The sequence below is a fragment of the Salmo trutta genome, unplaced genomic scaffold (assembly GCF_901001165.1).
Source record: "Salmo trutta unplaced genomic scaffold, fSalTru1.1, whole genome shotgun sequence".
Classification (NCBI taxonomy): Eukaryota; Metazoa; Chordata; class Actinopteri; order Salmoniformes; family Salmonidae; genus Salmo; species Salmo trutta.
This window is the reverse complement of record NW_021822911.1, coordinates 9,367,513-9,379,224: the sequence shown is the minus strand read 5'-3', so window position 1 is coordinate 9,379,224 and position 11,712 is coordinate 9,367,513. Positions and strand designations below refer to the sequence as shown.

At 40.2% G+C, this 11,712-nt stretch overlaps 1 pseudogene; it reads right to left on the bottom strand.

The window, feature by feature from the left end:
* Positions 1–2,949: 2,949 nt before the first annotated feature.
* Positions 2,950–4,089, bottom strand: LOC115186575 (zinc finger protein 420-like; annotated as a pseudogene).
* Positions 4,090–11,712: the final 7,623 nt, after the last annotated feature.

The window sequence follows — 11,712 nt, the reverse complement described above, 5'->3', positions numbered from 1 at the left end:
TCTAACCTCCCAGAGACGACGGCAAAATCAAGCCTCCCAGGAACTATAGACCTTCTGCTGCTTTCTAAAATATCATCCCGCTTATTATCCACATTTCAATCATCTGATTAAGCATATTTCTATATGTTACTATCCAGACGTCAGATTAAGACTCATTTCCACAGTCACACAACTCTCATATCACAGTCACACAACTCTCATATCACAGTCACACAACTCTCATATCACAGTCACACAACTCTCATATCACAGTCACACAACTCTCATATCACAGTCACACAACTCTCATATCACAGTAACACAACTCTCATATCACTGTCACAACGCTCATATCACAGTCACACAACTCCCATATCACAGTCACACAACTCTCATATCACAGTCACACAACTCTATTCCCAAACATACCTAATCAATTAGTTGTTTTTCAACAATATTTTAACCTGCAGGAATATTTTCTAATTTCTATCTCATGGTTAGTTCCTAGGACAATGTAACTCATACATTTACATCTTTCAATACTTCTAAAATGGGGTCCAGGTTTAAAACAATTACAGGTGCACCTTACTATCTTATACTATATCATAAATGGTCTTAACTAGTAAACACAGATTCTAGTTCTCATCCAGTTCACACAGATAGCTGACTCAGCCTTAGATTCTACTGACTGGGCACTGTTTACACCTCCACACAGGAATACACACTCAGAGCCTACTGACTGGGCCCTGTTTACACCTCCACACAGGAATGCACACTCAGAGCCTCCTGAGTGGGCCCTGTTTACACCTCCACACAGGAATACACACTCAGAGCCTCCTGACTGGGCCCTGTTTACACCTCCACACAGGAATAGACACTCAGAGCCTCCTGACTGGGCCCTGTTTACACCTCCACACAGGAATACACACTCAGAGCCTACTGACTGGGCCCTGTTTACACCTCCACACAGGAATACACACTCAGAGCCTACGAGACTTTTCTAAAACCTCCACTTTGCGTGTTTCGCTCACCTCTTTCTTTTAAACTACGTTGGAGATGTGGTATCCACTCGGCTCACTGCCTCTCAGAACAAAGGTGGGTCCATTTGCTCCATTCCCGAAGTGTGGTCTCCCTGAGATCCCAAGTTTGAGGGATCCCTCGTGCACCATTTACCCAGGAGCGGTCACCAAGTGAAGATTCACATCCCCATCGCCAAATGTGGTTAATTTCTTTAATATCAAATGAGGAGACAAACTTATCACACAAGTCTGAGTTATTCTGAAACTAAATCTTTATTCACTTATTAAGGCAGCAGGTCAATAAAACACACACATATATGGTGAATCAATTGAGTGCTCTATGATAATGATGGCTGGTCGATGAATCACCCCCAGATGATTCGTTGAGAGCCACGATACAAAAGTACAAAGGTCTTTTACAGCCAAGATACACCCATTTCAACCTACATGACGAACAACAGATGTATAGAACGGGTCACAAGGTTAAGATTTGTATGAAAGATACTTATAATTCTCAGCAGAGTGTATCTGCTGTAAAAACAGTACTCTTTGTGTAGAGACCAGGGTCTGGCCCTGGGGTCATCTCTCCCTGGTACCATATAGAACAGAAACATTAACTCATGCTCTGGAATGCGGTCTCTTTAGGTTTTATCACCCAAAAGACATTGTAAATCTCCTGTCAGTGTTTTCTCCCAGATGCCCATCCTCAGTAGAACACACAGACACAATAGTTCTAAGAACCCTCTATTCTGTTGCATAAAACAACCGTTTGATGCAATAAAAGTATTATAACATAATCTTGCAGTTTTGCTTTCAGTGTCCACTGGAAGTTGACTAGTAACAACAACTGGGACATAAAAGACACCCACCATGAGACCCACTAAATCTGCCCAAGAAAAGGCAAACAAAAGAAAAACCCACACCAAACTTAAAGACAGGAAGCAAACCAAAAAGGTGGAGCAACTAAAGGTGTTGACTCTCCACATGTATCAAGACAACTGGAGCACTGGGCCAGACACTCTTAAATAGAACCTGGACCAGCTCAGGTGAAACACCTTCCCACTAACGAGATGGACAAGCCAGCACAGGTGTAACACATACTGACTAACGAGGTGACACCAATCAGTGCGTCCTACGTGCTAACGAGCTATACATGCTAAAATCCAAACCTCAAAACATAAATGGAAAAACCAAAGACTGTAACACCTTAAGAGAATGCTTACCACCAACAGAAAACAACTTATATTTCATATTATAATCAACTACAATGCTTCACCTTCACCAATATAAACATGTTGTCTACTGGCTGTCAACAATTAAAAACAAGAAAAAAAAATGTTTTTCCCCACTAGCTTCTAGAACTCTTGTCCCCTTGGAACAAAATGAATCTTCAGGAAGGAACGCAACACTTATTTGTCATCACTCATCGATATCATGTTGAAATCAATTGCGTGAGAGGAGGGAGATGAGGTTGAACGTCCTGTTAAAACTAACAGCTAAAAACCACACAGAATCTGGGAATAATGTGTACATCACTGGTTAGAGGACAACTTGTAGAAAACAGCTAGCTACATTTTGAAGTGTTGCATTTTGATTCAAGTGGGTCACCAACATGGTAAGTGGAACACAACTCTTTTTTTGTTAGTCACTTTTTGTTAAAACTCATAAATAGTAACTCTTCCATTTCAGAGCCTGGATTTTCCCCCTGAGGCTAATATCCATATCATGTTGAAATCAATAGAACAGGGGACAAACGTTTAGGGTTCTACATTGTGACATCATTAAAATACTCCTACTACAATGTTAAAACATTCTACATTGTGACATTAATTCATTGATATCATGAAACAACTCCATGTATTTTCTGATGTTTAGTCAGAGATCTTTTATCAGAGTATCTCTTCCCACATTAAGTACAGCTATAAGGATTCTGTCCTGTGTGTATTCTCTGATGTGATTTCAGGGTTTGTAGCCGAATAAAACTCTTCCCACATTGATCACAGCTATAAGGATTCTGTCCTGTGTGTATTCTCTGATGTGATTTCAGGGTTTGTAGCCGAATAAAACTCTTCCCACATTGATCACAGCCATAAGGTTTCTCTCCTGTGTGTGTTCTCTGGTGTATAGTTAGATAGCTAGATGTAGTAAAACTCTTCCCACATTGATCACAGCCATAAGGTTTCTCTCCAGTGTGTGTTCTCTGGTGCATAGTTAGATAGCTAGATGTAGTAAAACTCTTCCCACATTGATCACAGCCATAAGGTTTCTCTCCAGTGTGTATTCTCTGATGTGATTTCAGCGTTTGTAGCCGAATAAAACTCTTCCCACATTGATCACAGCCATAAGGTTTCTCTCCAGTGTGTATTCTCTGATGTGATTTCAGGGTTTGTAGCCGAATAAAACTCTTCCCACATTGATCACAGCCATAAGGTTTCTCTCCAGTGTGTGTTCTCTGGTGCATAATTAGATAGCTAGATGTAGTAAAACTCTTCCCACATTGATCACAGCCATAAGGTTTCTCTCCAGTGTGTATTCTCTGATGTGATTTCAGCGTTTGTAGCCGAATAAAACTCTTCCCACATTGATCACAGCCATAAGGTTTCTCTCCAGTGTGTATTCTCTGATGTGATTTCAGGGTTTGTAGCCGAAAAAAACTCTTCCCACATTGATCACAGCCATAAGGTTTCTCTCCTGTGTGTGTTCTCTGGTGTATAGTTAGATAGCTAGATGTAGAAAAACTCTTCCCACATTGACTACAGCAATAAGGTTTTTCTCCTGTGTGTGTCCGTTGGTGTACTATCAGGCTGTTTAGCTGAGTAAAACTCTTCCCACATTAATCACAGCCATAAGGTTTCTCTCCAGTGTGTATTCTCTGATGTGATTTCAGGGTTGGTAGCCAAATAAAACTCTTCCCACATTGACTACAGCCAAAAGATTTCTCTTCAGTGTGAATTCTTTGATGTATTTTAAGTTTTACTGAAGAGGTGAATCTTTTCCCACTGTCAGAGCAGCAGTTAGATTTCTTCCCTGTGGGTCTCTGCAGGTGTTTCTTGAGGAGTTCTGATCTGGAGTGACTCTTCTCTGCCTCTTCAGCATCATGAGGTTGTTGAGGCTCCCCAGAGGATCCACGATAGTTAAGTATCTCTCCTGTGTGAATGACAAAGTCAGACAGATGGTTAAAGGCCCACAACAGCAGAAATCCATTGTTTATTTCTGGTAAAATGTGATGCCCAGAGCATACCCATGAAGTTGTACAACAATTGACATCTGTTAAATTATTTGACAATTAACCTGTTGCATCTAGACGTTCCGCTAGCGGAACGCCTCGCCAATATCCAATGGAAGGGCGTGGCGCGAAATACAAAAACCTCAAAAATGCAATAATTTCAATTTTTCAAACATACGACTATTTTACACCATTTTAAAGATAAGACTCTCGTTAATCTAACCACATTGTCCGATTTCAAAAAGGCTTCACAGCGAAAGCAAAACATTAGATTATGTTAGGAGAGTATATAGCCAAAAATAATCACACAGCCATTTTCCAAGCAAGCATATTTGTCACAAAAACCCAAAACACAGCTAAATGAAGCACTAACCTTTGATGATCTTCATCAGATGACACTCCTAGGACATTATGTTATACAATACATGCATGTTTTGTTCAATCAAGTTCATATTTATATAAAAAAACAGCTTTTTACATTGGTGTGTGATGTTCTGAAAATGTATTCCCACCGAAAACTTCCGGTGAATGTGCACATCAATTTACTAAATTACTCATCATAAACGTTGACAAAATACATAACAATTATTTTAAGAATTATAGATACAGAACTCCTTTATGCAATCGCTATGTCAGATTTTAAAATAGCTTTTCGGCGAAAGCACATTTTGCAATATTTTGAGTACATAGCCCAGCTATCACGGCTAGCTAATTTGACACCAGCCAAGTTCGGGGCACACTAAACTCAGAATTAGTATTCGAAAAATTGTATTACCTTTGCTGAGCTTCGTCAGAATGCACACCCAGGACTACTACTTCCACAAGAAATGTTGTTTTTGTTCCAAATAATCCATAGTTATGTCCAAATACCTCCGTTTTTTTGTGCGTTCAGGTCACTATCCAAAGGGTAACGCGCGAGCGCATATCGAGAAGAGAAAATTCAAAATGTTCCATTACCGTACTTAGAAGCATGTCAAACGCTGTTAAAAATCAATTTTTATGGTATTTTTCTCGTAAAATTGCGATAATATTCCAACCGAACAATAGTGTATTCATTCAAAGAGGAAAAGAAAAAACAGCGTAGTCTTGTGAATGCCCATATCCAATCTCTTCGTCACCGGGCAGACCACTGACAAACTGAGCTACTATACTCTGCCCAGAGACAGGAGATGCCTCAATCCGCTTTCTGAAGGCTTTAGAGAGCCAATGGAAGCCTTAAAAAGTGCTACGTAACCGCATAGATACTGTAGTTTCGATAGAGAACCAAAAGAAGAACTACAAATTCTCAGACAGGCCACTTCCTGCTTGGATACCTCTCAGGTTTTTGCCTGCCATATGAGTTCTGTTATACTCACAGACACCATTCAAACAGTTTTAGAAACTTCAGAGTGTTTTCTATCCAAATCTACTAATAATATGCATATTCTCGTTTCTGGGCAAGAGTAGTAACCAATTTAAATCGGAATAGTTTTTTCATCTGGCCGTGAAAATACTGCCCCCTATCCCAAAGAAGTTTTAAGACAGTCAACTTAGCAACAATCATATTTTGTCTTGTTTTTGCATTAGTGGTAACTAGAAATAAGTTATTAAAGTTGTTGAAATCCTAAGCAGTGTGCCAGACAACTATTGGTCTCCAATATAGGCCCTTTTCTGTGTTTGCTAAATTTGCAGCACGAGGGCAACGCACACACAATCTGGTTGCAGAAAATCCTCCCTGCTAATGAGGAAACCACTAGTTATGGATGTAGTATATCTGGTAATGAGGAAACCACTAGTTATGGATGTAGTATATCTGGTGATGAGGAAACCACTAGTTATGGATGTAGTATATCTGGTAATGAGGAAACCACTAGTTATGGATGTAGTATATCTGGTAATGAGGAAACCACTAGTTATGGATGTACTATATCTGCCTGGAGCAAAAATGTTGAGCAAAGATTTTAGTTTTTCACAATGTATTCTGAATATTACAGCTCACTATCACGAGTGCTACTGAAGGAAACTCACATTAAGCTCTGTGTTTATTCACTAATTCACCACCGTGGGGGAAAACTCAGGGGAGTTCTCATAGGCTGACAGTAAAAACAGCCTACATTCCGAGGTTGCTTATGAGTACATTTCACATTACTTTTGGATTATAATCGTAAGGCTTGTTTGAATGTCCTGGTTAATATGTTTGTGTTGTCATGACGTTGCCCTCTTTGGGTTTTCTATGCACCATCCCCCTACCTCCCCCTACCCAGGCTCTGTGAGAGCGGTCGTAAATTCCTAAAAGAATGTCCTACCTCATGGCCACAGTTTTGAGACAGAGTGTGTTTCATAGAAAGAACCCAGGAATTCTTCCACCTCACAGGACTGGAGAACCAAACGACATTTATGTTCTGGATAAGGTATAAAAGATCGGTGAAGAATCCAGCTACGAACTGGTCCGTTTGGTACAATTTTGTGAAACTCATGAGAGACAATACGGCCACATTACCATGGCGCTGTTTATATAATAGCCTCAGTTGTGAGACTTACATCTAATGGTTGTATAAAAATGAATGAATAAGGATAAAGCTATTTGGAATATGTTGGGATGATTATAAGATGTTAATGTGAGAGAATTGTATTTCTGTGTAAAGTTTCACCAAGTCATCGGCACACCCCCATGAACAGACGGGACCTGGCGTCATAAGACAGCCTTTTTCCGAATTCCGAATATAACCCCCACCCAGGGTTTCTATCACCAGACCGAGCTTACCTCCATTACGAGTGGCTAAAGGTTGGAGACCATGCATTCCTCTGTCTGAACTTTAACCATACCACGTGGTTAAACTCTTAGACTATTGATACCGACAGAATAATAACAAGTCTTTGATATTAATTACTAGTCTGCAGCTAGGAATTCGGTATCATTGAATGCGAAGACCGACGAAACATCTGTCCTATAACGACATTAATGAATGTCACTTTGAAATATCCATTCTAACACAGAGAGAGAGAGAGAGAGAGAGAGAGAGAGAGAGAGAGAGCGAGAGAGAGAATGCGAGGACAACCTCTCCAACAGAACGAACTTTTCAACAAAGATCCCAAAGACACACTGAGCGTAAATATATATATTGATTGGAATTGTTCCCGAATGATTCCCGAATGAGTGAGCGTTCATGTGCAAAGGATTAGCATTTCAATTGTTATAATTATCAACTCTTATCAACCTTTTGTCTAACCACCATGCTGGTTTAGCCCACAAGGGCACATTCCTTTATCATTTATTTGTAACGATATCCATTTGTTATGCATTTCTGTGAATTACTTAGTAAATAAATGATTTTAAGACAATTGATGTATGTATGACTCATAGTGAAGACTGGGTTCGTGCAGATAACCAACAATTTACGACGTTTGGAATGAGACTGACGAGGTAAACAAATACATCATTAATCAGAAGACTAATAGATCAGATATTATAATATCTGAAAGTTATATTAGGAAAATTATAACTTTTTAATCTGAATATTTTCCTTGGTGCCCCGACCGCCTAGTTAATTACAGTTACACGATTAATCAGTTTAAATCGCGTAATAATAATTACAGAGAGTTATTTGATAAACATGTCTTCAGTTTAATGATGTCAAAGACATGACAGTGTTATTGTCGCAAATCAACTGCTTTATACTTAAAAAACAGTAAAATGGTCTTTGGCTAGCTTTGCCATCAGCCTGACAATGAGGGTTTGTACACTAAGTGTTAAACAAATTGGCCCATAACTTCACCAAACAATAATACAGACCTCCTGTAGGACACATAACATCAACCAACAACAACATTGACCTCCTGTAGGACACATAATATCACCTAACAACAACATACAGTGGGGGAAAAAGTATTTGATCCCCTGCTGATTTTGTACGTTTGCCCACTGACAAAGAAATGATCAGTCTATAATTTTAATGGTGGTTTATTGAACAGTGAGAGACAGAATAACAACAAAAAAATCCAGAAAAACGCATGTCAAATATGTTATAAATTGATTTGCATTTTAATGAGGGAAATAAGTATTTGACCCCCTCTCAATCAGAAAGATTTCTGGCTCCCAGGTGTCTTTTATACAGGTAACGAGCTGAGATTAGGAGCACACTCTTAAAGGGAGTGCTCCTAACCGCAGCTTGTTACCTGTAAAAAAAAAAAAGACACCTGTCCACAGATGCAATCAATCAATCAGATTCCAAACTCTCCATCATGGCCAAGACCAAAGAGCTCTCCAAGGATGACAGGGACAAGATTGTAGACCTACACAAGGCTGGAATGGGCTACAAGACCCTCGCCAAGCAGCTTGGTGAGAAGGTGACAACATTTGGTGTGATTATTCGCAGATGGAAGAAACACAAAAGAACTGTCAATATCCCTCGGCCTGGGGCTCCATGCAAGATCTCACCTCGTGGAGTTGCAATGATCATGAGAACGGTGAGGAATCAGCCCAGAATTACACGGGAGGATCTTGTCAATGATCTCAAGGCAGCTGGGACCATAGTCACCAAGAAAACAATTGGTAACACACTACGCCGTGAAGGACTGAAATCCTGCAGCGCCCGCAAGGTCCCCCTGCTCAAGAATACATATACATGCCTGTCTGAAGTATGCCAATGAACATCTGAATGACTCAGAGGACAACTGGTGAAAGTGTTGTGGTCAGATGAGACCAAAATGGAGCTCTTTGACATCAACTCGCCGTGTTTGGAGGAGGAGGAATGCTGCCTATGACCCCAAGAACACCATCTCCACCGTCAAACATGGAGGTGGAAACATTATGCTTTGGGGGTGTTTTTCTGCTAAGGGGTCAGGACAACTTCACCGCATCAAAGGGACGATGGACAGGGCCATGTACCGTCAAATCTTGGGTGAGAACCTCCTTCCCTCAGCCAGGGCATTAAAAATGGGTCGTGGATTGGCATTCCAGCATGACAATGACCCAAAACACATGGCCAAGGCAACAAAGGAGTGGCTCAAGAAGAAGCACATTAAGGTCCTGGAGTGGCCTAGCCAGTCTCCAGACCTTAATCCCATAGAAAATCTGTAGAGGGAGCTGAAGGTTCGAGTTGCCAAACGTCAGCCTCGAAACCATAATGACTTGGAGAAGATCTGCAAAGAGTGGGACAAAATCCCTCCTGAGATGTGTGCAAACCTGGTGGCCAACTACAAGAAACATCTGACCTCTGTGATTGCCAACAAGGGTTTTGCCACCAAGTACTAAGTCATGTTTTGCAGAAGGGTCAAATACGTATTTCCCTCATTAAAATGCAAATCATTTTATAACATTTTTGACATGCGTTTTTCTGCATATGTTTGTTGTTATTCTGTCTCTCACGGTTCAAATAAACCTACTATTAAAATTATAGACTGATAATTTCTTTGTAAGTGGGCAACGTACAAAATCAGCAGGGGATCAAATACTTTTTTCCCCCACTGTAGACCTACTGTAGGACCCATAACTTCACCTAACAACAACATAGACCTACTGTAGAACCCATAACTCCACCTAACAACAACATAGACCTACTGTAGAACCCATAACTTCACCTAACAACAACATAGACCTACTGTAGGACCCATAACTTCACCTAACAATAACATAGACCTACTGTAGGACCCATAACTTCACCTAACAATAACATAGGACTACTGTAGGAGCCATAACTTCACCTAACAACAACATAGACCTTGGACTATAAATCATTAAATATTTCAGGTGAAACATGGAAACTAAAATGTCTCTGTTATGACATTTCATAACCTGATCACCAGATAATTTTGTGAATAATCCCACTAGGCTACTCTGTAATGGGTTGTCATTCTAAATGTCCTGAATAAAGGAACATGACGGAATTGCGCATCACATTTAACAAACCAAACATTGAAATACCCTTATAGAAGGTAAAGTAAAAACCCAAACCGGTCCGTGCATCAATACTGGTATATAGTAAAATACGGTTTACCGCCCATCCCCAAGGCTAGGTTGAGAGTGGGCAGACATCGTACACATCACACTCAGGCAGACAAGACGTTTGATCCGACCAAAGACCCAATCCATCTATACTATTAGTTCATGTTAGTAAACTATAAACAAACTGTATCCTTTCAGTTGAGCGTACTAGCGCTATGCCTGTCTACCAATCCATCTATACTATTAGTTCATGTTAGTAAACTGTAAACAAACTGTATCCTTTCAGTTGAGCGTACTAGCGCTATGCCTGTCTACCAATCCATCTATACTATTAGTTCATGTTAGTAAACTGTAAACAAACTGTATCCTTTCAGTTGAGCGTACTAGCACTACGCCTGTCTACCAATCCATCTCTACTATTAGTTCATGTTAGTAAACTGTAAACAAACTGGATCCTTTCAGTTGAGCGTACTAGCACTACGCCTGTCTACCAGAAGTTGATGCTGTTGCTATGCAACCTCGCTACCAATCTATTCCTAGTATTTACTGAATATCTGTCTACCAAGTTGTTAAGTTGTTTGTTCTCCCTTTGTACCACCTCCACCTTGCCATGAATAGAGTCTACAGCACCTTTCATCCCTTTGTACCACCTCCACCTTGCCATGAATAGAGTCTACAGCACCTTTCATCCCTTTGTACCACCTCCACCTTGCCATGAATAGAGTCTACAGTACCTTCCAGCTCCGTGTTCAACATCCATATCAGTAAACCTCTCCCCACTTGCCCTCTTACTAGGGGATGGTTTGGTTCCATCGCTGATACCTATTGGCCAACTTGGTTTTGTTTTGTTGATTGGGTTGGTTGTCCTTAACAACGATGATGCTGGAATCCTCTGAAACCAGCGACATGTTTCTTTGAGTTCGTAAGTATCTCTCGTCAATGAATCGTTCAAGCTCTTCAATGGATACTGAATCCTCCAGCATGTTTACAGGGATAGTTAAACACTGCTCTCTGGTACTCAGACGAGATGCTCTGAAATCAGAGTAGATAAATTCACTCTATGAAAGCACCCGAATGTCCATTGAGAAAGCACTACGACTATACCATTTAGCTAAGCTAAGAATGACGGGAATAATCAAGTCAATAAACGTTGGGTAGTTAGTTAGATAGAATATAGTTCATATACTGGCAAGTTTGATGTATAATCAGCCAGCTAACAGTAGGTAGCTAGTTAACACACCGATACATACTGCTGTAATAACATGCTAACAAATTGTCAGCCAGAATAACATATACTGGCAAGTGTGACGTATAAGTAGCCAACTAACGTTAGGTAGCTAGATAACATACCGATTCATACTGCTGTAATAACATGCTAACAAATTGTCAGCCAGAATAACATGTAAGGTAACTTATTTGAAAAGTCATTACTTTATTACATTGCTCAACATTTTCGTAACATTTGTCAAAATTAGTTAAAGCAAAGAATTTGTATCGGCTCTAGTTGGACTTCGGCTGAATATTTTCCTCCATTTTCTTCAAATCTGAAAAGCGACGCTCAGGTC